Here is a 27,601-nt window from a genome sequence, read left to right as displayed (position 1 = left end):
CTGGAAAATCCCATGGGCGGAGGAGCCTGGTAGGCTGCAGTCCATGGGGTCTCGAAGAGTCGGACACAACTGAGTGACTTTACTTTCACTTTTCACTTTCATGCATTGGAGAAGGAACTGGCAACCCACTCCAGTGTTCTTGCCTGGAGAATCCTAGGGATGGGGGAGCCTGGTTGGCTTCCGTCTATGGGGAAGTCGTGTCCGCACAGAGTCGGACATGACTGAAGTGACTTAGCAGCAGCAGCAAGCCACAAGTTTATGGTCATTTGTTGCAACATCAAGAAGAAACCAATGCATGTGGTTACTGTGGGGAGAATTCTATTTTGCTTGCTCAGTGGAAACATGAGGGCTTTCTTGTTTGGGTTCACTGCCTTAGGCAGAAACCCGAGACACTTGTTACTTCTCTGGGTAATATTAGCACATATCCTCCTGCAGGGGTGCAGAATTTCTGTGATTAGGACTGCATGTGTACATCCGCAGAAGTCTGTGAGTACATTAGTTGCTGCTTCAAGGATTATCTAGATTCCTTATTATGAGGGAGGGAGTGAGATCTGTTCAAGATAGGCAGAGAATTGGGCTTTTAATATAGGCTTCTTCACTTTAGTAGTTGGGCAAGTTTGAAATGACTCTGAAGCTGAAAGGAAGCATGAGCTGCCTTTGTTACTGTAAATGGAATGTGGAGCGGTAGCGGAACAGATAACTGCCTTTGGAGCCACAAGACAGGTCGAGCCCCAGGTCTGCTCTTAAGAAAGGTCAAGTCACTTCATTTTTCTGAATCCTGAGATGCTTTCCTTGCCCTGACATTCAAGATTGTTGTGGGATCAAATTAGAGAACACTTAAAAGGTCGTTGTGTATTATATAGTTTTAAACATTTTGAATACTTTTCCTGTTGAAATAGGATGGAAGAAAATATTGCTGGTGATAATATATTTTTAAAAGGTGAAGTAGAGGAAAGAAGGAAATGGTCTGGAGGAAAGGAGAGAAAATCAAATAAGCTCTGGATTCTTAAACACCTCTGGAGATTTTTGAAGATCCGTTTTGTTGATGTTGAGTAAATGTGATATCCTATTACTACTTCTGGTTTTAAAATTAATAGTTATAATCATGTCCGATTTTACTTTAAATATTTATTTATTTTGCTTATTTGGGTGTGCGGGTCTTAGTGTGGCATGTGGGATCTTTAATCTTCATTGCGGCATGCAGGGTCTAGTTCCCTGACCAGGGATGGAACCTGGGCCCCCTCCACTGGGACCGCTGAGTCTTAGGCATCGGTCCACCGCAGGAGTTCCCATATTCTATTTTAATGTTAGCTTGAGGCTTCTCTACAAATTACTCCTTCAAATGTAGATTTTACCTAGTTAGAGGTTTTCTCAGAATATAGAATTCAACCTGCCGGATCTGAAGTCAAAGAAGGAGGGAGACAACCTTGCATTACAGATTCAGCCAGCACATGAATGCCCTTTCCCCCAGTGAACTCTTCTCTTCACTGAGACAATAAAAGCAATCAGATGGAAACTCCCCAGCTTCTTAACCCTCTGCACACACTTCAGTTCAGTTCAGTCGCTCAGTCGTGTCCGACTCCTTGCGACCCCATGGACCGCAGCACACCAGGCCTCCCTGTCCATCACCCACTCCCAGAGTTTACCCAAATTCATACCCATTGAGTCAGTGATGCCATCCAACCATCTCACCCTCTGTTGTCCCCTTCTTCTCCTGCCCTCAATCTTTCCCAGCATCAGGGTCTTTTCAAATGAGTCAGTTCCTCACATCAGGTGGCCAAAGTATTGGAGTTTCAATTTCAACATCAGCCCTTCCAATGAACACTCAGGACTGATCTCCTTTAGGATGGATTGGTTGGATCTCCTTGCAGTTCAAGGGACTCTTGCTGCTGCTACTGCTAAGTCACTTCAGTCGTGTCCAACTCTGTGCGACCCCATAGACAGCAGCCCACCAGGCTCCCCTGTCCCTGGCATTTTCCAGGCAAGAAGACTGGAGTGGGTAGCCATTTCCTTCTCCAGTGCATGAAAGTGAAAAGTGAAAGTGAAGTCGCTCAGTTGTATCCAACTCTTAGCGACCCCATGGACTGCAGCCTACCAGGCTCCTCCATCCATGTGATTTTCCAGGCAAGAGTACTGGAGTGGGTCAAGGGACTCCTAGTTGCTTCTTAATCATCCTTTTCCCTCCTCAGTGGAGGAGCCCCAATGCCTCTCTCCTGGATTTTGCTTCTGCATCTGCAGCCTTCTCCTGTGTTCCCTTTATTCCATCAAGATTTGGGCATGTTTAAGTGTCTTTCCTTTAAAAACATCCTTCTCCTACTCGCATGCACTCCTTTGTCTACTGCTGTATTAACTCCCTGTGTCACACCTGAACTGCAGAAAGCTTTGCATAAGTTCATTGCCTCTACTTCTCAGATCCCATTCATAAACTTTTAGCAGTTCAGCTTTGATACCCATCATACTGAAATGGTGCTCAGGGTAGTCGTGAGTTGCTATATCCAGGTGAAACTTTAAGCCCTTATCTTCCTTAATCTTTCTATTGCATTGACTCAGTTCTTGAAATCTTATTTTGCTCTTCTGACAACACATGCTCCTTGTTTTTCTCTTTTTGAGTTTTCTTTTGGTTGTTCCTGTTCAGTCTTCTTTAGCATCACTTTTCCTCTGCCTTTTCCTAAACAAGATTTCTTCAGTAGCCTCCTGACTTTATAAAGAGTGTCATGAACAGTGGAGTAACCTGGGAGGACTGATGACAACACATCAAGGGTACCTGGCGGGGAGGGGAGGACATGACTTGAGGTTCTTCATGAGTCCGGGGGCCTGAAAGGGAGCACCCAAAGTGTCTTTATAGGAATCCTTACCACTGAAGCTCTCATTTTCCTGTTGGTGATTATGTCACTCTTCCTATGTAATTTTATCTGCTGAATGATTTAAATGTCTATCTAAAGGCTCAGTTTTTCCTCAGATTTGTATCACCAACTCAGACATCTCAAGGCATCATACCGTATACAGCATACAGACTCTGCATTCAGACTGTCTGGGTTTTTACAGCCTTTACTACTTGGGAGAACTGTGAGGCATTGGGTGAGTCTCCATGCCTCAGTTTCCCTACTTATAAAGTGGGATAGTAATAGTATCAACTCGAATAATAGTATCAGGGTGGTAGTTCAGGGTAAAGGAGTCTGTAAACACCCAGACTAGTGCTTTAAGCTGTATGATCAGTGTGGCCTGAGTGTTAGCTCTTATTCTGTCCTTTGATGGTCCCTTTGATTAGGTCCCTCTAGCCCATATATTCAAAACTGAAGTCATCGTCATACCTCCAGACCTGCTCTCTTTTTTTTTCCAAATGTTCTCGAGAGTAATGATTTTCTAGATTAAAGAAAAAAGCTATGCACCTTTGTATAATTTTAGGTTGAGAATGAAAATTTTATCCTACATTTAAACAGATACAAGTTTTTGGTTTATCATAAGCACTGACATTGTAAAATCTGTTGCATTATTCTTAAGTGAATCTTAAATGTATAGTCTTAAATGAATCTATGTCATGGTAATTTTGGTACTCATCCTCAACCTTTAAAAAAGTTTTACATTAAAAGTCAAGAGAACTTTCTTTATTTCTTTTATGTTTTTAAATTTTTATTCTGCTTTCTTCATAGAATTCTCTCATTGTATTTTATTAACAAAATATATTTATCCATAACAATATTATATATAGAAATTAACATTTTATTTTATTTTTTCTATATTGAAGTATTTTAATATTAATTTATTGCCCATGTCATCTAGTAGCTACACATTTTACCATTTTTAGAAATTGAAATTTTATTTATTTATTTTAAAAATTGAAATTTTAAAAGTTTATTTCCTGAAACTTTAAGGCTTTATTAATAAGCCTTAAGAATATTTATTATTACTATGGCTATCAATTAAAACAGCAAAGTATTATACATTTTAATAATTCTTAAACTTAAAAAGTGAATATTTATTGGAAGTGCATCTTGATAAAATACTGGACTGCTTCTTCTCAGTTAGCTCACATACCCCTGGATGATTATAATATACTCCTGGTGTGAGACAGGGGTCAGCATCAATTTTATTCCTATTTCTTGTCTTTATAAGGATGAGCACTGAGTAACCTTATCTGCTGAAGGAGGTAGATTGAAAAGGAAGGAGTTTTGATAAAGGAAGATCACTCAGTTCTTTGACCTCTCTGAGTTATATGCCCCCCCCCAAGTGACCTGCCATCTAAACTTATTTTCGGTAATCTGTTAGGCGTCTCAGAGGCGCTGTAGCCATCGCCATCCCCTCTCAACCTGCCCTGAGAGCAAGGGCATCTCAGACCACTCAGCGGGCTCTGCTTTAGTTTAGTTTGAAAACAAGGGGTTCAAAACTTACTGAGTGGCAAACAGTTTGTAATCATTAGAGTAATTCAACTTCACAGTTTCTGGGAGATGTATTAAAAATGCTTTACCAAGATTTATCAAAGCAGTATTTGTTATGTTTTTTTCTCTTTTACTTAGAGGCACCTGATGTAGTCTATTTTGATTTGAAAGGATTAGGAAATTAAAAATTGTTCATTTTAATGAACATTTGCCAATATATGATTTTTGGTAAAATGCTTTTATCTACTTGCATATTTGTATTTTCATCAGAAGTATGGAGCTGCAGATTTAGTTCATCCAATTTATAAAAAGAGTCCAACTTTTACTTTGGCAAAACCAGTTATCAAACCACTCAGCTAAGCCAGCATGTATGCTATATTTTGCAGTTTAAATAAAAATGTTAACATGTGTCCTGTGACAAGTATTTCACCTTGGAATTTGATTTCTAGATGAGTATAGACAGATAAGGCACAGTGTTTTGTCACTTAGATGTGATAGGTTTTCTGGGGCTTTGATTTGTTTTTTTCTATGAATCTCTATCTCCTGACCTAGCCATATTTTTTATGTATTTTGATAATAGCTGGATGGTGGAAGTTGCAAGACCATTAAACAAAAATCACCATTCCTTTTGTTGCCTTGTTCTATAATATACCTGAGTTCAGAACAACCTCGCCAAGGAGCAAAATACCATACTTTTCTTACTCTGTCTAGACCTCACCAAAAGGACATGTAAGGTTCGGAAAGACAGAACGCCCTGATCTTCTGGTTGAAGAGTGTTTTATTGAAGTAAACTTTGCTAACACTGGTATTTAAAACACTGATATTTTTCTGCTCGAGGATTTTCCACATCCTGGGGCATTGTGCTCTAGAGAATCTGAAAGGGTGAGAGGTGCCTCCCTACTGTAAATGGGAAAGGAGTGTTTGTGAAAGGGCAGGGTGGTGGGGAGAACTGTGCCCAGTAGATCAGGTCTAGAAAGAATGTGTGTGTGAAGAGAGCAAATCCTAAGAGTTCTCATCAAAAGGAGAACTATTTTTTTTCTTTTCTTTTTATTGTGTGTATGTGAGAAGGTGAACGTTAGCTGAACCTGTTGCAGTTATCATTTCACAATATATATAAATTACACCGTTGTGTTGAATGCTTTAAACTTAGTTGTGTGTGTCAATAATTTCTCAATAAAAATGGGAAGAAAAATGTATATGGAAGTTGAGGATCCTAGAATTAAGCCCCTTAAAACTATCTGTTGTCTGTGTACCCTTTAGGATGTTCTTACGGTTGCATAAGAGGTGTCTGCCCTTCTTCTTGAATACCTTGGTGAATGATGCACTTTAAGCTAGGGTGTCATCACCAAATCCATCATCTCCCTTCTCAGAGCTGACAAATCATGAAGTCTCTCAGTTCTTAATAGCTAATGTGACTGTGTAATTAACCATCCAACCTAGGATACTTTTGAGAGTGAAAAGAACCACTGCTCATAACTAAGCAGGGAGAGCAGTGTGTCTGCAGGACTGTGGTCATCTCTTACCCTTCTAGCACCAGTCCCCAGCCCTGAATCCTGGTTGAAATGCCAGCATGGGAACCTGGATTTCTGTAAAAACTTTCTGATTGGTCTTCCTGTCTTTGCTCTTGCTCCCTCCCATGTTTTCCCCCTTGCAATTGTAGTTTTGTTTCAGAAATACTACTTTAAGAATGTCTTCTCTGTGGCTTCAAATTCTTTAATGAATCTCTAAGGAAAAATTCAGAAATTCCGTAACAAGGTTTACAAGATCCTTTAAGAAGTGTGGCCCTTTGTTGTTCTAGAGCTTTTCTTGCACTGTAATTCTTCTCTTTAGTCCCCCACCCATCCTCCACCCAAACCTGCACTACAGGTTCATGAACACTACACTCACCTACCTGCAGCTCCTTACCTGTACTGTAGTGTCTCGTGATGTACCCTCTGCTTCGCTGGCTTGAATACCCTTCTTGTCTTTCGTGCCTGATTTTTACCTGGAGATCCTGCACTTCCTTACCATCTGACTGAGATGTCTTTCCTAAAGCTTTCTCTCATCCCCCAGAAATGCCCTAGGCTTACTCCTACCACGCATTGGAAATTCTTGCTGTTCAGTTGCTCAGTAGTGTCTGACTCTTTGCGACCCCATGGACTGCAGCATGCCAAGCTTCTCTGTCCTTCACCATCTCCCAGAGTTGCTCAAACTCATGTCCATTGAGTCAGTGATGCCTTCCAAGCATCTCATCCTCTGTCATCCCCTTCTCCTTCTGCCTTCAGTCTTTCCCAGCATCAGGGTCTTTTTCCATTGAGTCGGCTCTTCATGTCAGGTGGCTAAAGTATTGGAGCTTCAGCTTCAACATCAGTCTTTCCAGTGAATATTCAGGATTGGTTTCCTTTAAGATTGACTGGTTTGATCTTGCAGTCCAAGGGACTCTCAAGAGTCTTCTCCAACACCACAGTTCAAAGGCATCGATTCTTTAGCTCTCAGCCTTTTTTATTGTCCAGCTCTCACATCCATACATGACTACTGGAAAAACCATAGCTTTGATTAGACAGACCTTTATAGGCAAAGTAATGTCTGCTTTTTAAAGTACTGTCTAGGTTTGTCATAGCTTTTCTTCAAGGAGCAAGCGTCTTTTAATTTCATGGCTGCATTCATTGTCCACAGTGCTTTTGGAGCCCAAGAAAATAAAGTCTGTCCCTGGTTCCATTGTTTCCCCATCTATTTGCTATGAAGTGATTGGACTGGATGCGGTGATCTTAGTTTTTGAATGTTGAGTTTTAAGCCAGCTTTTTCAGTCTCCTCTTTCACTTTCATCAACAGGCCCTTTAATTTGTCTTGGCTTTCTACCATAATGGTAGTATCATCTGCATATCTGAAGTTATTGTTATTTCTCCTGACAGTCTTGATTCCAGCTTGTGATTCATCCAGAGTGGCATCTGCATATAAGTTAAATAAGCAGGATGACAATATCCAGTCTTGATGTACTCCTTTCCCAATTTGGAACCAGTCTGTTGTTCCATGTCCAGTTCTAACTGTTGCTTCTTGACCCGCATACAGGTTTCACAGAAGACAGGTAAGGAATACTACCTTGTGTTTTTCTCTTAATAATATCTCCCACTTGATTGAAAACTCCTTGATGGTAGGGATTATGCCCCATTTCTCACCCTATTACCACCTCTGCCACTGCCAACTAGGTGCTGTCTCACCTGGACAAATGGCAAGTCAGAGAAAGGGCACTCTCTGGCTTTTCTTTGTTTGCTGCCTCCGTTTCCCACTGTTCTTTGAATTTATTGCCTTGGGTCTCTTAAGAAAGGACTTTCCTCTTGTTCATTTTAACTAGACAACGTTTATATATATATATATATATAAACGTTACTGAGATATTAGGAAGTTATGTTGGAAGTATATGGAATTACGGGACGTTACAGATGAATAATATTCTTAGTATGCTGGAGATTACCGAGTGCTATTCAGAATCTTCCTCTTTTGTAAGACGTAGTGTAATATGTAGAAGGAGGCATATGAGATCTTGAATTCGGGTAATGTCACTGGTGGCTATACAGTTGTGTTACCTATGATTTTTTTTAAAGAATGTGTTCATAATAAATGGTATTTTTAATAAAATAGGTTTTTCTATTTCTCTGTAGTTTATGAACAGTTTCTATTAAGGAAGGGGGTGATACGATTTCCCTGGCAAGTCCAGTGATTGAGACTCTGCCTTCCAATGTTGGGGACACCGGTTTGATCCCTAGTTGGGGAACTAAGATCCCATATGAAGTGAAAGTGTTAGTCGCTCAGTCATGTCTGACTCTTTGCAACCTCATGGATGTAGCCCACCAGGCTTCTCTGTCCATGGAATTCTCCAGGCAAGAATACTGGAGTGGGTAGCCATTTCCTTCTCCAGGGGATCTTCCCAACCCAGGGGTCAAAGCCCTGTCTCCCACATTGCAGGCAGGTCCTTGAGTCACTGGGAAGCCCAAGATCCCATGTGCCTCAGGGCAACTAAGCCAACACACTGCAACTGGAGAGGCCCATGTGCCCGAACTAGAAAGCAGCAACAGTAGCCCAGTGCAGCCAAAAAGAGAAAAGAGGAAGTGATGATGCTTTTCTGGGACCGGTTTCTTTTTAGAGTGGGTTTGATTTCTTCTGAGTCCAGTCACTTGCTGCATAGTGAGAATTCAGGAGCTGGCCTGCTGGAAAGAACCCCAGCAGAACATGTTCTGATTATTCTCTTTGTTGTGTATATTGACTTTTTTAAAATTTATTTTTAAAAAATTTATTTATTTATTTGTCTGCATTGAGTCTTAGTTGCGGCATGTGGGATCTTAGTTCCCTGACCAGGGGTTGAACCTGTATCCCCTGCATTGCAAGGTGGATTCTTAGCCACTGGACCACAAGGGAAGCCTGTCTGTTTATTTTTTTGACATGGTTTCAAAAATGATTTTGAAGGACCTAGAACCTAACGCTCTTGTAGTTCTTCCCCCCTTCCCCCCATTCCTTTTCTCTCCCAGATGGTTGATCATAATAGACACAAATGTGTCTTCCATGGGTCATGTACTCTTAAGAGGATTTTCTTCATGAATGTAAAACGAGATTTGATTGGGTGTGCCAGCTTACTGATAAAATGTAATAAAATAGATTATCCCATGGCTTCCATAAATTTGTCTTTCAGATTGAGTAAGGTGAAGGACTGAATTCTATCTTGCACAGAGAGTTCTTTCTTCACTAATGGCAAGTAGTGTCTTTTTTCATCAAAAATAGATTAAAAGGAGGAACAGTTGAACATGGTAAAGATACAAAATACTTTAAAACAAAGCTATCAGAAATGGTACTAACTTCACTATATACACACACCCACATATATTTGCATATATAACAAAGTATGCAGGTATGCTGTGTTCTTTTTGTCAATAGATCAGATTTTGTGTGACCAATTTCTGTGACCCACACCTTCTTAGTTGTTTAAGTGCATGACAAGAATATTGCCGATTTCATTATCATGAACATTTTATTAGACTGTCTTCTACCTGTTTGACTCAGAATGAGCTAGGCAGGATGGAATTTCAGACGATTGATTGATTGGATAATGGGAAAGCAGTGTTTTTAATGTTTCTAGACATTTTTCTGATTATCATAGGAAACAAGGGTTTTTTTTTTTAATCTAGTGTTCTGATACAAACCTCTGATAAACTGACCTTGATTTAACCTTATTCAGAATCTTAAGAGGGTTTTCTTCATGAATATAAAAAGAGATTTGATTGGAATGTGCCAGAAGCTTACTGATAAAATGTTTATCTTGAAATTCATTAAATTTAAAATATATTGCATGCACTAAAAGCTAAGATGACCAACTTGGTTATCAAAATACTCATAGCTTTGGGACTTTGAAATGGTAAAAAATATGGAGCCTTTTTGTGAAACAGCATGATACATAACTGTGTGATCTTGATGACATAAAAATGGATGCTTAGTTGTGAAAATACACAAGTGAGACTTAGAAGGACACATCAAACGATAAACTGCTTATGATTATGAATGACTTTTTTTTTGCTTCTTGTGTTTTTTGGTTTCCTGTTATGCACATGTTAACTGTTAAGAAATAAATGTTATTTTAAAAAACCTTAAAAAAAGAAGAAAAAAGCTAAGATGACTAGTTTGACCATTTTTGTATGACCTATTCCGGTAAGAGAGGTGCCCCCAAAATTGTTCAAAGTTGGGGCAGGTACTTTCTTTGGGGACAGAGGCAAGATTTACCCACTTCCTCTTTTGGATTGTGAAATTTCAGAGTAGCTTTTGAGTTAACAAAAGTATGACCTTTAAAAGCTTATTATATATAGGAACTTAATTTCTTTAAGCATTTTTTAAGCAAAAATGATGCCCACCACTGTTTTGGGTTGCAGGATATTTTACAGAGAATATTTACTCAGAAAACTTTTTGTTTACAGTGTGATATCCTTGTTCTCGTTGGTGTCCCAGACCTGACCTGGGACTGTGATGAGATAAGAGCAAATGCTATTTCTCGTTTCCACTGAGTCACAGAACAGATTCTTACTGGGTCACAACTGTGTCTCAGCAACGAGGATGCCATGGTCAGTAAAAGACAAGGTCCCTAGTCTATATTCTAGGGAGAGATACATTGTAAATATGTGTTCAAATATCACATAGTGACAAATGCTTTAAAAATAACATAACTTGTGCCAGAGTGACTGTGAGGCTCCTTTTGCTGAGTGTCAGAAAAAGTCTCTCTGAGATACCATTTAAACTGAGGCTTGAAAGGCAAGAAGGGAGGGGCCGTGGCAGGAGCAGCTGTTCGGTGGCTTAAAACAAGGACAAATATGAAGTCTTCTAGAAGTGAGAAAAAGGCCAGTGGTGCTAAGCGTAGTGAGGAGGGTGACAGGTTGACCAGCAGGAGGGGTGTATAGAGTGCCTGACAGCATGTGGGAACCTATTGGAAGTTGAAGCTGAGAAGTGGTAGCATCTGACTGAGGAGCTGGATTTGGGGAGTGGGGAGTCAGTAGTTCTGTTTTGAACGGGTAAAGTTTCAGATGCCCAGTGGACATCTAGGTGGAGATGTTAGGCAAGTAGCTGGGTTCCTGAGAGGACAGTTTCACATTTAGGATCCCCTAGGTTTTTAGACTCTTAAGACTTAAAAGTTTTTAAGGTCATTTAGGGAGAAACAGGGACTTCCCAGGTAGCTCAGTGGTAAAGAATCCACCTGTAATGCAGAAGGTGTGGAGGTATGGCTTTGATCCTTGGGTCGGGAAGATCCTCTGGAGGAAGAAATGGCAACCTACTGCAGTATTCTTGCCCAGAAAATCCCATGGATGAGGACCCTGGAGGTCGACAGTCCATGAGGTTGTAAAAAGTCGGATGTGACTGAGCATGTACACGGTAGCAGCAGGGAGAAATAGACTATAAATGCAGAAGAGGGGCGGGGCTGCCGTATACATCTGGGCTAACCGTGTAATTCTGGCCTCTGGAGTTGGGCACAACTATGTACGGTGGTCCTGAGCAGGGTACCCATGTCCAAGTCACGGCATAACTCCCCTTGGGTTGTCTTGGCTCCTCTGTGACAAATTATATGGTTCTTTATATTCAGTTGCTTGAACAGAGTTTAAAAAAAACTCTAGTTCAATTACTACAGTTTCAAAGTATGGAAGATTTAAGATTTTATTTCAAGATAAATCATGATGCCTCACTTATTCAGATGTTAGAAGTGTGTAGGTAGCAACTTCATTTATCCAAAAGGTAGACAAAACTTACTCAAAAAAACTAAAGTTGCTTGAGTGATAATTGCTCAGGAGTGTCCTACTCTTTCAGCCCAATGGAGTGTAGCCCACCAGGCTCCTCTGTCTATGGGATTCTTCAGGCAAGAGTACTGGAGTGGGTTGCCATTTCCTTCTACAGTGGATCTTCCCAACCCTGGGATTGAACCTGGGTCTCCTGCATTGCAGGCAGATTCTTTACCATCTGAGCCACCAGGGAAGCCCTGTAGCACTGAGGTAATATCTTAAAGTCCATTCAAGGATTCAGAACTTTTCTCATGAAATCTGTCATGCTTAAGACACTGTTTATTTTTATTTTAAGAAGAAATCGAAACTCATTTGTTATTAGATATCCTGGCCCCTTAGAGATTAGGAACAGCCTATGGATGCAGTGTGGAGAAGCCCAACTAGAGATAGTCATAGCTTGATAGGAAGGCATGTCCAAGGGATGATCTGTGGGCTACAAGGAGGTATAATAGTTGGTCACTATAATCCAACATGGTTCTATTAATAACCAGAAAACCAACTCATGTCTGACTGCTTTATTTCTGATAAAACTAGTATATTTAGAATTCAGAAAGTTATATAGAATAGTTGATATATTTGTGGATTCAATGAAAAAATGATGGTTAAATTGAAAGATAGTTTAGTTGACTAAGCCTTAAGCAGAGAGAACTGATTTTTGAATGATATCAATTTAGAAGGAAGTTTCTAGGTATGTCCTAGAGGTTACAGTATTGATATCAGCTCCTAGGACAAAGCTGTAGAGGGTTAGGGCATGCTCATCAGGTTCACAGATGATTTAAACACAGAGGGACCAGCAGGCCTGTTGAATGCAAGAGTGAGGATCAAAGAGACCTTGATGAATTAGCATGTGTTCCTGTTAATCATGGCTCTGTAACATTCACCTCCAAATTTAGTGACTTTAAATTAAGGTGGATTTCCCTGGTGGCTCAGTGGTAAAGAATCTGCCTGCCAGTGCAGGAGACACGGGTTCCATCCCTGATCTGGGAAGATCCCATGTGCTGCAGGGGATCTGAGCCTGTGTACCACAACTTCTGAGCCCATGTTCTGTATCCAAGGAGCTGCAACTACTGACGGCCGTGTGCCTTAGAACCTGTGATTCCCAACAAGAGACCCACTGCAGTGAGAAACCTGTGGGCCAAAATTAGAGAGTAGCCCCTACTCACCACAACTGGAGAAAAGCTCATGTGGCAAGGAAGACCCAGCACAGCTAAATAGATATATACATGAAGTTTCTTCTTTTAAAAAATATAAATACATTAAGGCAACTCTAGGAATTCCTTGGTGGACTAGTGGTTAGGACTCCATGCTTTCACTGCTGAGGATATGGTTTCAATCCCTAGTCAGGGAACTAAAATCCCACAAGTCGCAGAAAAAAAAAAAAAAAAAGTGACTCTGTTCTTGAACCTGTGATGAGGACAGGGCTTTGTAGGGATCGCTTATCTCTGCATCACTATTTTCAACTGGAGAGGGTCAAAGGCTGGAGGCTGCAGTCGTCTGAAATCTCAGCCACGTGTCTGATTGTGGATGTCGGCACTGGCTTGGGCTTGGCTGGTGATGGAACACCTACATGTGGACTTGACATGTTGTTGCTTGACTTGTTCATAGGGTAGAGTTTGGGTTCCCAGGGCAGGCATCCAGTGGAACATAGGGAGGGAAGGGCAAAGCTGCTGCTGCTAAGTCACATCAGTCGTGTCCGACTCTGTGCAACCCCATAGACGGCAGCCCACCAGGCTCCTCCGTCCATGGGAGTTTCCAGGCAAGAGTACTGGAGTGGGGTGCCATTGCCTTCTCCAAAGGGCAAAGCAGTATCACCTTTTATAACTAAGCCCAGAAGTCAGAGAGTATTACTTTTGCTGTATTCTGCTGATTTGAAGGGAGGAACGGCCAGTCTGTATTTAAAGGGAAGAGAGATTAGATGATCCCACTTGATGATAGGAGCATCAACTAAATTTGCCAATGTTTTAAAACATGAAAGTTTTATCTTCCAGCCAAAAATTATTTCTCTTCTTCCTACATATAAAATGCACTCACATCCCTCCCAAGGCCTTTCCAAATCTCATTTAGTATGGCATTGGACTCAGACTTAAGGTACAGGAGTTCATCACATCAGACTCTTTGAGTATTGTTCTTCAGTACCTGCAGTTCAATCTTGTGAATATAGTTTCTCTTGATGTGAAGACCTGTGAATTGGAAGGGTAAGAAATATGTATCTGCACACCCCAGACCATCATTCAGCATATGCTGATGGGACACACATGGGATAGGATAATCGGGATTTGTTGTTGTTTTGTCACTAAATTTTGTCCGACTCTTTGCAGCACCATGAACTATAGCCTACCAGGCTTTTCTGTCCATGAGATTTCCTAGGCAAGAATACTGGAGTGGGTTGTTATTTCCTTCTCCAGGGAATCTTTCTGACCCAGGCATTGAACCTGTGTCTGCTGCATTGGCAGGCAGATTCTTTACTGCTGAGCCCCCGGGAAAGCCCCTAATTGGTACAGACAGTTGCATTTAGAATGAGGGAAAACAGGAGGCACATAGCAGTTACTAGTCCATAACAGTTCTGAAATCTAGCCAGGATCATGCAGCCGTTTCTTTGATTAGAGCTTGGTCTTAACTGCTTGTGACAGTTGCCCCTTCCCTCTGGGCTTTTGATTCTGTTCTCTGAGTTTTCTTTTCCTTTCTATAAAAACTAAAGTGTGTTTGCAGCTGAGTAGTATTTTCAGTCTGCTTTTTGCCTGATGAACCTTGGGTTCCAAAGGCCTCTTTTCAGTGTGTATGATTTCTGTCCTTTCAACTAAAACTGATATAATTTCTTTAAAAAAATTTGTGGATTTCTTATGAATCAATTTATAATCAATTCTATTTGACAAAGGCCATACAAATTGCTATTTCTTTAAAAAAATTTTTTTATTTTGTATTGGAGTACAACCGATTAACAATGTGATGATAATTTCGGTGAACAGCAAAAGGACTCAGCTGTATATATGTGTGTATCCATTCTCCAGGGCTTCCCCGGTGGCTCAGATGGTAAAGAATTCACCTGTAACACAGGAGCCCCAGGTTCTATCTCTGGGTTGGGAATTGTCCCTGGAGAAAGGAATGGCTACCCACTCCAACATTCTTGCCTGGAGAACCCCATGGGCAGAGGAGGCTGGTAGGCTACGTTCCATGGGGTCACAAAGAGTCAGACACGGCTGAGCGACTAAGCACATACGCACAGCTGATTGACAGTGTTGTGATAGTTTCAGGTGAACAGCAAAATGATTCAGCCGTGCATATACGTGTATCCATTCTTCCCCAAAGCTCCCTCCCTTCCAGATTGCCACATAACATTAAGCAGAGTTCCTTGTGCTGTACAGTAGGCCCTTTAAAATATAGCAGTGCGTACATGTCCATCCCAAACTCCCTAAGTGTCCTTTCCCCATCCTTCCCCACCAGCAACGGTTAAGTTCCTTCTCTAAGTCTGTTTCTGTTTTGTGAGTAGTTCATTTGTATCCTTTCTTTTTAGATTCTACTTGTAAGGGATGTCATGTGATATTTCTCCTTCTCTATCTGACATACTTCACTCAGTATGATAATCTCTAGCATCTGTGTTGCTGCAAAAAGCATTATTTCATTCCTTTTAATGGCTGAGTACTTTTCCATTGTATATGTATGTATTACTCTTCTTTATCCATTCCTCTGTTGATGGGCATTTAGGTTGTTTCCATGTTTTGACTACTGTAAACAGTGCTTCAGTGAACAGTGAGGTGCATGTATCCTTTTGGATCATGTATTTCTCTGGATATATGTCCAGGGGTGGGATTGCAGGGCCTATTTTTAGTTTTTTAAAGAACCTCTGTACTGTTAGGCATAGTGGCTGTACCAATTTACATTTCCACTAACAGTGTAGGAGGGTTCCCTTCTCTTCACATGCTCTCTGGCATTTATTGTTCATGGATTTTTGATGATAGTCATTCTGGCTGGTGAGAGGTGATATCTCATTGTAGTTTTGATTTTCAGTTCTCTAATAATTAGGGACAAATCACTGTTTCTTGAAATAAGCTCTTCAAACCTTCGATTCCCTGTAAAAGTTTTGGAAAACAATGCCCTTAAGATTCTTAGAGGAACTTTTCTTTGTTTACGAGGCATCGTTTTAGATCTTTTTTTTTTTAATTGGAGGAAAATTGCTTAATAATGCCATGTTGCTTTCTGCCATACAACAGTGTGAATCAGTCATAAGTATACACATAAACATCACTACGAACAAAGCTATCAGAGGTGATAGAATTCCAGTTGAGCTATTTCAAATCCTGAAAGATGATGCTGTGAAAGTGCTGCACTCAATATGCCAGCAAATTTGGAAAACTCAGCAGTGGCCACAGGACTGGAAAAGGTCAGTTTTCATTCCAATCCCAAAGAAAGGCAATGCCAAAGAATGCTCAAACTACTGCACAATTGAATTCATCTCACACGCTAGCAAGGTAATGCACAGAATTCTCCAAGCCAGGCTTCAACAGTACGTGAACCGTGAACTTCCAGATATTCAAGCTGGTTTTAGAAAAGGCAGAGGAACCAGGGATCAAATTGCCAGCATCTGTTAGATGATTGAAAAAGCAAGAGAGTTCCAGAAAAACATCTACTTTTGCTTTTTGACTATGCCAAAGCCTTTGACTATGTGGACCACAACAAGCTGTGGAAAATTATTCAAGAAATAGGAATACCAGACCACCTGACCTGCCTCTTGAGAAACCTACATGAAGCTCAGGAAGCAACAGTTAGACATGGACATGGAACAACAGACTGGTTCCAAATAGGGAAAGGAATATGTCAAGGCAGTATATTGTCACCCTGCTTATTTAACTTATATGCCGAGTATATCATGAGAAACTCTGGGCTGAATGAATTACAAGTTGGAATCAAGATTGCAGGGAGAAATATCAATAACCTCAGATATACAGGTAACACCACTCTAATGGCAGAAAGTGAAGAAGAGCTAAAGAGCCTCTTGATGAAAGTGAAAGAGGAGAGTGAAAAAGTTGGCTTAAAACTCAACATTCAGAAAACTAAGATCATGGCATCTGGTCCCATCACTTCATGGGGAACGGTGACAGACTATTTTTGGGCTCCAAAATCACTGCAGATGGTGACTGCAGCCGTGAAACTAAAAGACTCTTGCTCCTTGAAAGAAAAGTTATGATCAACCTTGACAGCATATTAACAAGCAGAGACATTACTTTGCCAACAAAGGTCCATCTAGTCAAAGCTATGGTTTTTCCAGTAGTCATGTATAGATGTGAGAGTTGGACTATAAAGAAAGCTGAGTGCTGAAGAATTGAAGCTTTTGAACTGTGGTGTTAGAGAAGACTCTTGAGAGTCCCTTGGACTGCAAGGAGATCCAGCCAGTCTATCCTAAAGGAGATCAGTCCTGAATACTCATTGGAAGGACTGATGTTGAAGCTGAAACTCCAATACTTTGGCCACCTCATGTGAAGAGTTGATTCATTTGGAAAGACCCTGATGGTGGGAAAGATTGAGAGGGAGAAAGGGATGACGGAGGATGAGGTGGTTGGATGGCATCACTGACTCGATGGACATGAATTTGAGTAAACTTTGGGAGTTGGTGATGGATAGGGAGACCTGGCTTGCTGCAGTCCATGGGGTCGCAAAGAGACGTGACTGAGTGACTGAACTGAACGGAACTCCCTCTTGAACCTTCCTCCCACCCCACCTCCCATCCATCCCCTCTCGGTTGTCACAGAGCACCAGGTGAGCTCACTGTGTTATACAGCAGCTTCCTACTAGCTATTTGTTATACACATGATAATGTATCATAGTAGATGTTATGAAGACTTAAGTTTTATGGTTACATTCATAATTTCCTGATGGCACTCTGGATTTGGCCTTTGCCCAGGAGCCATTTCTTAACTGTAGCATCATTTGCCTTTTGATAAGTCTAAAAGTGAGAGAATTTTATTTTCAAACCTGTTAAGTCCTAGTTGATATTTCACAGTCAGTTTTCAGTATATCTCTTTCCTCTTAGCTTTCATTATAGGGAGCAAAAGAAGTCAGTCAAGACTTTCTCCAGTCTGCCTGGAAATCTCCTTGTCTGGATCGTCCAGTTCAATAGGTGCATCTTTTATTTTCCATGATGCCCCAGGCAACAGCATTGCTAAACTTTCTGCCTGAAAAGTCAGGTCTTTCTTCCTGCTTCCAACAGGTTTCTCTTTGCTTTCCTTTAGGCCCCCTTGGGGGCCCTAAGGGCTTCCCAGGTGGTGCTAATGGTAAAGAAACCATCTGCCAATGCAGGAGACTTAAGAGAGGCTGGTTCAATCCCTGGGTCAGGAAGATCCCCTGAAGAAGGGCATGGCAGCCCACTCCAGTATTCTTTCCTGGAGAATTCCATGACCAGAGGAGCCTGGTGGACTACAGTCCACGGGGTCACAGAGGCGGACATAACTGAGCGACTTCACACACACTCACGCATGGGGGCCCTAAGGCTTCCACTAACACTTTTCTTAAGGTCCTTCCTGCTACCTCATCATCAAAACACATAATGGAGAGTTGACAGGAGCGGGGCCAGATCAGGTAGGGCCTTACAGATCATCATAAGGAGTTTGGATTTTAATTTGTATAAGAAGGGAAACAACTGGAGGATGTAGAGAAGGAGAGTAAGCTGGTCTGATCTGCATTTTTAAAGCATTCCTCTAAATGCTGAGGTAGAACCTGCGGTACCATTAAAGGATTTGTTTAAGAAATGCAGGTGAATGGTGATGACTGCTTGGATCTGGGAGCGGTAAGAATTTGTCAGATTCTATTTGTGTTTTAACATAAGCCAGCAGTATCTGCAGATTGATAGAAGAGATAGACGGTAAAGAGGCTTTGGCTGGAACCAGTGGAAGAGTTTTGTATGGTTTACTGAGATGGGAAAGACTACAGGAGAACAGGTTTTTCTGGAAAGGAGTAGAGTCGTCATTTCCTCTTTGAACATGTAAAGTTTAAAGATTCTAATAGGCATCTAAGTAGGAAGTCAGTTGGCTTCAGGGGCAATTCTGGTCTGGCTATGCATTTGAGAGATGTCATGTATGGATGACTTGTAAAACCAGGAGCCTGGTTGTAAGGTGTGAGCCCAGGGCAATCCAGCCTTTCCTGGTTAAGGAGATAGTGAGCACCCAATAGAGGAGACTGTGAAGTTGTGGTCAGTGAAGAAGGAAGAAAGGCCGGAGGGAGAGAGCGCGTGACAAAGGCATTTCAAGACAGCGGGTGGTGACTCCGCACCTGCCATCAGGGCTGACACTTGCTGTTGGCACCAGAGTGGGCTCTCAAGAGGCCGTGGGAAGCCCAGCCCTTGAATGAGCAGTTATGACCAAATTTGGGGAAAATAAATAATACTGGAGAACAATTCATGCAGCAGATTTATTCCACTTGAGTGAAGGCATAGTGATAGAGTGCAGATGGAATGTATTTTGGATACAGGCATGTTTGAGTTTGAATCTCTGCTTCCTAATTGACCCATTGTGGAACTGTAGGCCACTACTCTGTCTCCACCTATAAAATGGGGATGCAAGTACTTTTCTTACAAGGTTGTCAAAAGGTTAACGTGAAAAAATGATAGGCAGAACATCTGGTGCAGTGCTTGGCACGCAGTAGGTATGCAGGTCATGTAAAATGCCATTGGTTTCATTTTTCTTGTTTTCAAATTACAAATTAAAGTTTTCCATGCCCTTAAGGTACTGGACCCAGTGTCAGGAAACTTTAATGATTCCCTAACTCATTCACAAGATGATCTTGAATACACCACTAGGCCTTTCAGAGACTGAAATACCCCATCTGTAAATAGGGACTCATAATCCAAGCTCCACACTTTTTTTCCCCCTAAATCTTCACTAATCTGAGTCTGCTCTCCAAATTGCCCACCTAGCCTACATGAAATTCCCAGCACTTCCCTTAAGTCCATATGGCATTTTATAATTTGGGAAATGATTTCACATTCATCAACTCATAACAAGCTCTATCAACTAATTCATCTGCCCAGTACCCTGATGTGAGGAAAAATCAAACTTCTGTTCTACTTGAACCTTTTCAGTTGAACCAGTCAAATGACATAATAAATCCAGAAATGGGCATAGATAGTTCCAGACGTATGGTGAGGGCAGTAAATGCAAGCTGCACATGTTAAAGGGGCTTGCCAGGTGGTGCAGTGGCCAAGAATCCACCTGCCAGTGCAGGAGATGCAAGAGATACGAGTTTGATCCCTAGGTCGGGAAGATCCCCTAGAGGAGGAAATGGCCACCCACTCCAGTATTCTTGCCTGGAAAATTCCATGGGCAGAGGAGCCTGGCGGGCTACAGTCCATAGCGTTGCAAAGAATCGGACACAACTGAATGAGTGAGCACGCAGACAGTTGTTAAAAAATCTTAGAATTTACTTTGAGATTTGTTAATGGTCCATGTCTTATGTCTCCTAAATTGCATCTGCAAATCCCAAAGTAGATAGGACATTGCTGGGTATAGAGGGGATGCATCCAGCAAATCACTACCATCTAAGTGGCAGCGGGGGTGGAGGGGGGCAGTGATGTGGTGAGAGGGAGCAGAATATAGAACTCCCCTTGCCCACCAGAGATTTGTTTTAAAGTACAGAAGTAAAATGGGCAGATATGGGCTCAAAAGTGTGTGTGTGTTTCAATATGGGAGAAATAAAAGCATGTATGGAGAAGGCAATGGCAGCCCACTCCAGTACTCTTGCCTGGAAAATCCCATGGACAGAGGAGCCTGGAAGGCTGCAGTCCATGGGGTTGCTGAGGGTCGGACACGACTGAGCGACTTCACTTTTACTTTTCACTTTCATGCATTGGAGAAGGCAATGGCAACCCACTCCAGTGTTCTTACCTGGAGAATCCCAGGGACGGAGGAGCCTGTTGGGCTGCCGCCTATGGGGTTGCACAGAGTCAGACACGACTGAAGTGACTTAGCAGCAGCAAAAGCATGTATTCAGCCAGGAATGATTCTGTGGAAAGGGAAGCTTTGATGGTGCAGGGAAGAGAGCACAAAATTGCTGGCACCATATTCCTGAAAAGATGGGAAGGGATGGGCTTCAGTGGAGCGTGGCCATTCCTCCACAGCAATACGAGAGGAGACAGGACCAGCACAGATACTGACAGGTTGGGAGATGTTGTGAGAAGGCATACGTGTTCTCACCTGATGGCTTCAGTTTTCTCCGTGAAATAAGAAGGATCATCAGCTGAGAGTGAGAAAGGGGGAAGAGAAAGTATGGAAGAGTCGTCCAGGCAAGTGAAAGAATAATATGTAGTAGGATTCTGGGTGGTGTCAGTGGTTCCTAATAATGACTTTAAATAATAAATTTAAAAATGTCTGTGGTTGTGCAGTTTGAGTCTTCAGTTACAGTTAGCCTCTCAGGTGCTGGCATAGAGAAGGCGGAGAGTTGGCAGCTGTTTGTTTGTTTGTTTGTTTTCCAGTGGATAAATGGAGGGAAGATTGTGCAGGGGAATTGAGGACAATTTTGAGTGAACAAAGAATGAATCACGAGCAAAGTGAGGACATGCATTGGAACAGGGAGGAAAGATGGTGCAAAGGTAGTAGGAACTCTCAGTTGTATCCTGGTGGAGTCAGAATATGAGGGAGTGAGCTGGGATAAAAGAAGTTTGGTAGTCAAGTGTATGAATCTTGAAACTGAAGTTTTGCATTCCTATTCAGACAGTATTCTTGAAGAGGGCTTAGTTTGAACCTAAAATAAAAGGAAGTTCAGTTCCTTGGATCTGTTATTCTGTATTTTGGGGCAAGTTGTTTAATCAGTTTCCCATTTGTCAGAGGGTAATTTTTGTAGTTTCTAATTCATAATTAAAGGGACTAAATAAAGTCCCTTTAATTATGTAAAGTCTTCAATAGTGCCTGGCGCATGGTAAGCATTTAATAGGTGTTAGCTATTACTGTTGTTAGTTCTCTAAGCCTTGGTTGGTACCAGGGTCTGTGGGAAAGAACTGAGGAATTGTTCCTGGGGCCAGTGTCACTTCTTGAGTAGTCAGATGGTGCAATAGAATCCACTTTTGTTGAAAAATAAGGCCTGGTTACACACTGGCCCATCCCGCCCCCCATCGCCTCATGATGGCTTAATGACAAGCCCTGATTCCTGTCCCTGCTATGAGTAGCTCTGTAATGGTGGTTTTACCTGAGGTTCCAAGGCTTCTGTGATTGATACCAAGAAGCAAATTAAAATCACATCCTGTGAATGTTGCTTAGAGGACCTGAGATGTGTCTGTATAGGGACATTGGGAAATGGGCATAGAAAAAGCCAAATAGCCATTATTGAAGCCCTGGATTTCTAGGAATGTATGTGCAAATTATGTCAAGTCCTGGAACTCCCCAGGAATGACTTGCAGTATCATTTTTTTAGATCTTTTTGGCTCCATTGTCACTTACAGATTGCCAACTCTTCATACTCCCTTAGATCAATAAGTTATTTTGTTATATTGATACAGACTGTGTGCTTTAAAGCCTTTTTTGGATCTACAGGAAACATTATTAAATACCATTGTGGTATTCTTAAATTCTCCAAAGAAGAGTCAGTATTATACTCAGTGTGAAATAAGATGTAGCAAAGCTCTTTTTACTCCATGCTGTCCATGCATTATCTAAAATGTTTTAGGCTTTATTCTACTATTAGAGCTCTCCTGCTGCTGCTGCTAAGTCGCTTCAGTCGTGTCCGACTCTGTGCGACCCCATAGATGGCCGCCCACCAGGCTCCCCTGTCCCTGGGATTCTCCAGGCAAGAACACTGGAGTGGGTTGCCATTTCCTTCTCCAAACATTAGAGCTCTAGGAGACTCCAAAAGGACAGTTGTCAAATGAAAGGTTGGATCCCGAGTTTAATATATATCTCTTGAAGGTTAGGATATTGATTTACTGGACAGTGTTAGAGTTTTAAAATACAATTCAGAGACTGTTGCATAGGAAATTGATGAAATTGAGACAGCCAAGGTGGATGAAAAGGCTCTCGGGGCATTTAGCTAAGACTTTGTGCATAAATGCTGTTATTAAGATCGACAGGACTGAAGAGGTAAGACCCTCTAACTATTGGAGCCTTACACCCTGGCAAAGAGTCATTGCCAAGGAGGGCTTGTCATCTTAACTCCTTAGAGATTGGACATTGGGATTATACAGAGGAGCCTGGTGGGCTCCAGTCCACGGGGTCACAAAGAGTCGGACACGACTGGCTGACTAAGAACAGCACAGCACATTGAGATTGTAGCCTGTTAGTGTGCTCTTGTGTTAGGAAGCCTGCTGTAGAAATCAGGATGAAAGAGCAGGCTCTGTTTTGGTTAATTGTCACTTCATCTTCCTGCTGAGTAGGATCCAATCCAGCTTATGAGGATACACAGAACTATTGGATATGTTTGAAATAAGTGAGTAAGAGGAGGTGGGGGAAGGTAAGGGGGAGAGTGATTGATGGATTTTCTTAGAGAGTGAGCTGCTTAAATGTTGAGAGAGAATGAGAGAGATGGGGCAGTCTCTCCTCTTGACTGTCTAGGTAGCAAGTATAGTTCAGGAAAGCTGTTCTGTAGCCCAGCACTGCAGTGGACCCTGCTCGGCCCTCTATTCCTCTTTTTTCCCCCCACTCAGCACAGACAGAAAGACTGAATGGGCCACTTTTTTTTTTTTCTTTCTTTCTGGAAGTCCTTTAGAAACACATTTCTTTCTTTTTTTTTTTTTTTTCTTTTTTCTTTTAAAAAATGTTTATTTATTTATTTGCCTGTGCTGGGTCTTAGTTGCGGTATGCTGGGTCTAGCTCCCCGCCCAGGGATTGAACCTAGGGCCCCTGCATTGGGAACATGCAGTCTTAGCCACTGGACCACCAGGTAAGTCTCAGGAACAATAATTTCTTAGCTGCATAGTTATAAGCTATCAGACTGCACTGACTTCAGTAAGTCCTCTGCTGTAAAGACTTGGAGTATCTTGTTCTGTGTTATCACTTAAAAATAGACCCATCAGCTTTAAGAGCAGTTGAGCTGTTTTATAAAAACTTAGGGCTCGGTCTCCATTTATGTACTTTGGGGAAGTTGTTTATTTGTGAGCATGCTGTTCAAAGATTTTCTCTTCAGTGGTGCCTCCCTGTGCTTACCTTGAAGAGCCCCTTTTCTTTTTACCTTTGTCTTACATGTATTCATCTTATACAGATGATAGTCTCACCATGTTATACCGTATCAGTAATTCTGTCTGTGTGTCTGCTGGGCTGTGCGTGTCTCACGGTCAGGGAAAGTTCTCACTCGCTTGTGTTTACTACGATCCTCAGGGCAAGATTTGACATGACGTATAGAGAATATATGTAGTGGGTATGCCATAAATGTTGAGTGAATGAATGTTATCCCAATTTTAGAGCCTACATCCATTCTGGATATAGGTGAATATTCGAACTTAAACCCTAAAGCTGAAATGGGAATGCTGTGTGTTATTAGCAAATTCTGTGCTCTTTTTTCTCACTGGTTATGGAGCTGCCTGCTGTGTTTCATGGTGATCACACACGTGCTACATTTGATCTCTTGTTGATAATGTGTGATGACAAGTGCCATCATAGTATGGCTGCTTTGGTTCCAAGGTCATTTCTTTACCTTGGTTGAATGTAAGTGGGTTTTACATTTTAAGATGCTGGCTTATGGAAACAGGTGGCTCATGTTTATTATGTGTATTCTGGGGCATTTATCACTGTCTGACTTCTGTAATCCCAGTTTCTCTTTGGATCAAATGCCACGTGTGTGTATGGATATATATACCAAGCAAATTTAATGGCAGTGGGCAGCCTTTGGCTGAATCTTGAGTCTTTCCTTTTTTGTTGCAAAATTGTAATTTCTAAGTCCTCATAGACCCTTCATTATACTTTTTCACCTCACAAGGAAAGATTTATTTTAAAAGTGTACAGATTACCATTAATTTGGAAAATTTTAATAGGTTAACCAGTTTTTCCTGTTACATTTAGCTTAAAGTTTCCTTCCTGTTTTCTTTCTCTGGAATTTTAATGCCTGAAAGTCATTCTGGAGGGAAGAACAAAGAAACAAAGGTGGTTTGAGGAGTATGTTTGTGAAATTTGTTTGGGGGGAATGTTCTGTTCAGTTCAGTTCAGTCACGCAGTCGTGTCCTACTCTTTGCGAACCCATGAATCGCAGCACGCCAGGCCTCCCTGTCCATCACCATCTCCCGGAGTTCACTCAAACTCACGTCCGTCGAATCAGTGATGCCATCCAGCCATCTCATCCTCTGTCATCCCCTTCTCCTCCTGCCCCCAACCCCTCCCAGCATCAGAGTCTTTTCCCATGAGTCAACTCTTCGTATGAGGTGGCCAAAGTACTGGAGTTTCAGCGTTAGCATCATTCCTTCCAAAGAAATCCCAGGGCCTATCTCCTTCAGAATGGACTGGTTGGATCTCCTTGCAGTCCAAGGGACTCTCAAGAGTCTTCTCCAACACCACAGTTCAAAAGCATCAATTCATCGGCGCTCAGCTTTCTTCACAGTCCAACTCTCACATCCATACATGACCACTGGAAAAACCATAGCCTTGACTAGACGAACCTTTGTTGGCAAAGTAATGTCTCTACTTTTGAATATGCTATCTAGGTTGGACATAACTTTCCTTCCAAGGAGTAAGCGTCTTTTAATTTCATGGCTGCAATCACCAACTGCAGTGATTTTGGAGCTCAAAAAGATAAAGTCTGACACTGTTTCCACTGTTTCCCCTGTTTCCCCATCTATTTGCCATGAAGCGATGGGACCAGATGCCATCTGAGATCTTCATTTTCTGAATGTTGAGCTTTAAGCCAACTTTTTCACTCTCCTCTTGTTAGAAGGACAGATTAAGAGACTCTTTTGCAATTTCTTTTTACTAGTTTTGAGATGAGATTAGACCACAGGCCTCTGCCCTCCCTCCTTTTTGCCCGAAGCACTTAGTACAGTGTCAGTTCAGTCTCAGTCGTGTCCGACTCTTTGCGACTCCATGGACTGAAGCACGCCAGGCCTCCCTGTCCATCACCAACTCCCGGAGCTTACACAAACTCAAGTGCATCGAGTCGGTGAGGCCATCCAACCATTTCATCCTCTGTTGTCCCCTTCTCCTCCTGCCCTCAATCTTTCCCAGCATCAGGGTCTTTTCAAATGAGTCAGTTCCTCACATCAGGTGGTCAGAGTATTGGAGTTTCAGCTTCAGCATCAGTCCTTCCAATGAACACCCAGGACTGATCTGCTTTAGGAGGGACTGGTTGGATCTCCTTACAGTCCAAGGGACTCTCAAGAGTCTTCTCCAACACCACAGTTCAAAAGCATCAATTCTTCAGCACTCAGCTTTCTTTATAGTCCAACTCTCACATCCATATATGACTACTGGAAAAACCATAACTTTGACTAGATGGAACTTTGTTGGCAAAGTGATGTCTCTGCTTGTTAATATGCTGTCTAGGTTGGTCATAGCTTTTCTTCAAAGGAGCAAGCATCTTTTAATTTCATGGCTGCAGTCACCATCTGCAGTGATTTTAGAGCCCCCCAAAATATAGCCTGTCACTGTTGCCCCATCTATTTGCCATGAAGTGATGGGACCAGATGCATGATCTTAGTTTTCTGAATGTTGAGTTTTAAGCCAACTTTTTCACTCTCCTCTTTCACTTTCATCAAGAGGATCTTTAGTTCTTCTTCCTGCCGTAAGGGTGGTGTCATCTACATATCTGAGATTATTGATATTTCTCCTGGCAATCTTGATTCCAGCTTATGCTTCATCCAGCCCAACATTTTGCATGATGTACTCTTCATATAAGTTAGATAAGTAGGGTGACTTACTCCTTTTCTGATTTGGAACCAGTGTGCTGTTCCATGTGGAGTTCTAACTGCTGCTTCCTGACCTGCATACAGATTTCTCAGGAGGCAGGTCAGGTGTCTGGTGTTCCATCTCCTGAAGAATTTTCCACAGTGTGTTGCCATTCACGCAGTCAAAGGCTTTGGCGTAGTCAATAAAGCAGGAATAGATGTTTTTCTGTAACTCTCTTGCTTTTTGGATAATCTAGTGGATATTGGCAGTTTGGTCTCTGCCTTGAGTAGATGGACCTTTGTCAGTGAAGTGTAAGGCCTAAAATTAAGGCCTAGTATTATGTATGCCTTGACATCTGGAGAAAACTGGGAAAGCCTCTCATGGCCCAGCTCCTAAGTCTCTTTCCAGAAGTACTCCTGTGGGTAGGGTCTCCTTGCCAGATAACCCTCTGGAACCCCTGCCAGTTGATATCCTGGTTTTTGTCCTGTGACACCTGGAGCAAAGATACCTCTGCAGACCTTGGGGAGAATAGATGGATGGTGGTGTAAATTGTTTGTGGTAACTTGTTATGGCAGCAATAGAAACCTGGTGCAGGTGTTTAAGGTTGAGTGTGTTTTCCTCTGTTTTGTCTTATTTGAAAAATCCAGGGAGAGTCTAACCTTTTTGTTTAACATGATTGGCAAGAAACAATCCACCCACCTAATGTTTCCATTTTGTAGGAAGCAGCCCTAGCTTTATCTAGGGGAGAAGTTCTGCTCTGTGTCCAACACACAGCTGAACATTTGGATTGAATGCTCAATCCAAATTTTAGTGAATCAGTGTTTCCCTGGGAACCATTTACTTTTTAACACCAAACCCACATCTTTAGTCATTGTGGACTCTAAAAGCAGTTCACTGATTATGACCTCTTCTTCAAATACCTTACATTAAAAGTAGATTTTTCTAGACTTTCAAAAATTAAGACATGATAAGAGTGGGATGATGAACATTGTGTTATAAGTTGCTACCCATTTATATTGATGTGTCTTTGTATTAGTCGCTCACTCATGTCTGATTCTTTGCAACCCCATTGACTGTAGCCCACCAGGCTCCTCTGTCCATGGGATTCTCCAGGCAAGAATACTGGAGTGGGTTGCCATTTCCTTCTCCACGGGATCTTCCC

The 27,601-nt window shown here is 41.8% G+C and overlaps 1 protein-coding gene across 8 annotated transcripts in view; it reads left to right on the top strand.

Annotated features, from left to right (window-relative positions):
* Positions 1-27,601, top strand: part of EPB41L4A (erythrocyte membrane protein band 4.1 like 4A) — a 282,196-nt gene that overhangs the window by 120,748 nt on the left and 133,847 nt on the right. The window lies entirely within an intron of this gene.

Source organism: Bubalus bubalis, chromosome 11 (assembly GCF_019923935.1).
Source record: "Bubalus bubalis isolate 160015118507 breed Murrah chromosome 11, NDDB_SH_1, whole genome shotgun sequence".
Classification (NCBI taxonomy): domain Eukaryota; kingdom Metazoa; phylum Chordata; class Mammalia; order Artiodactyla; family Bovidae; genus Bubalus; species Bubalus bubalis.
Note: the sequence above shows the minus strand (reverse complement) of the source record. Positions and strands in the feature narration are given on the sequence as shown.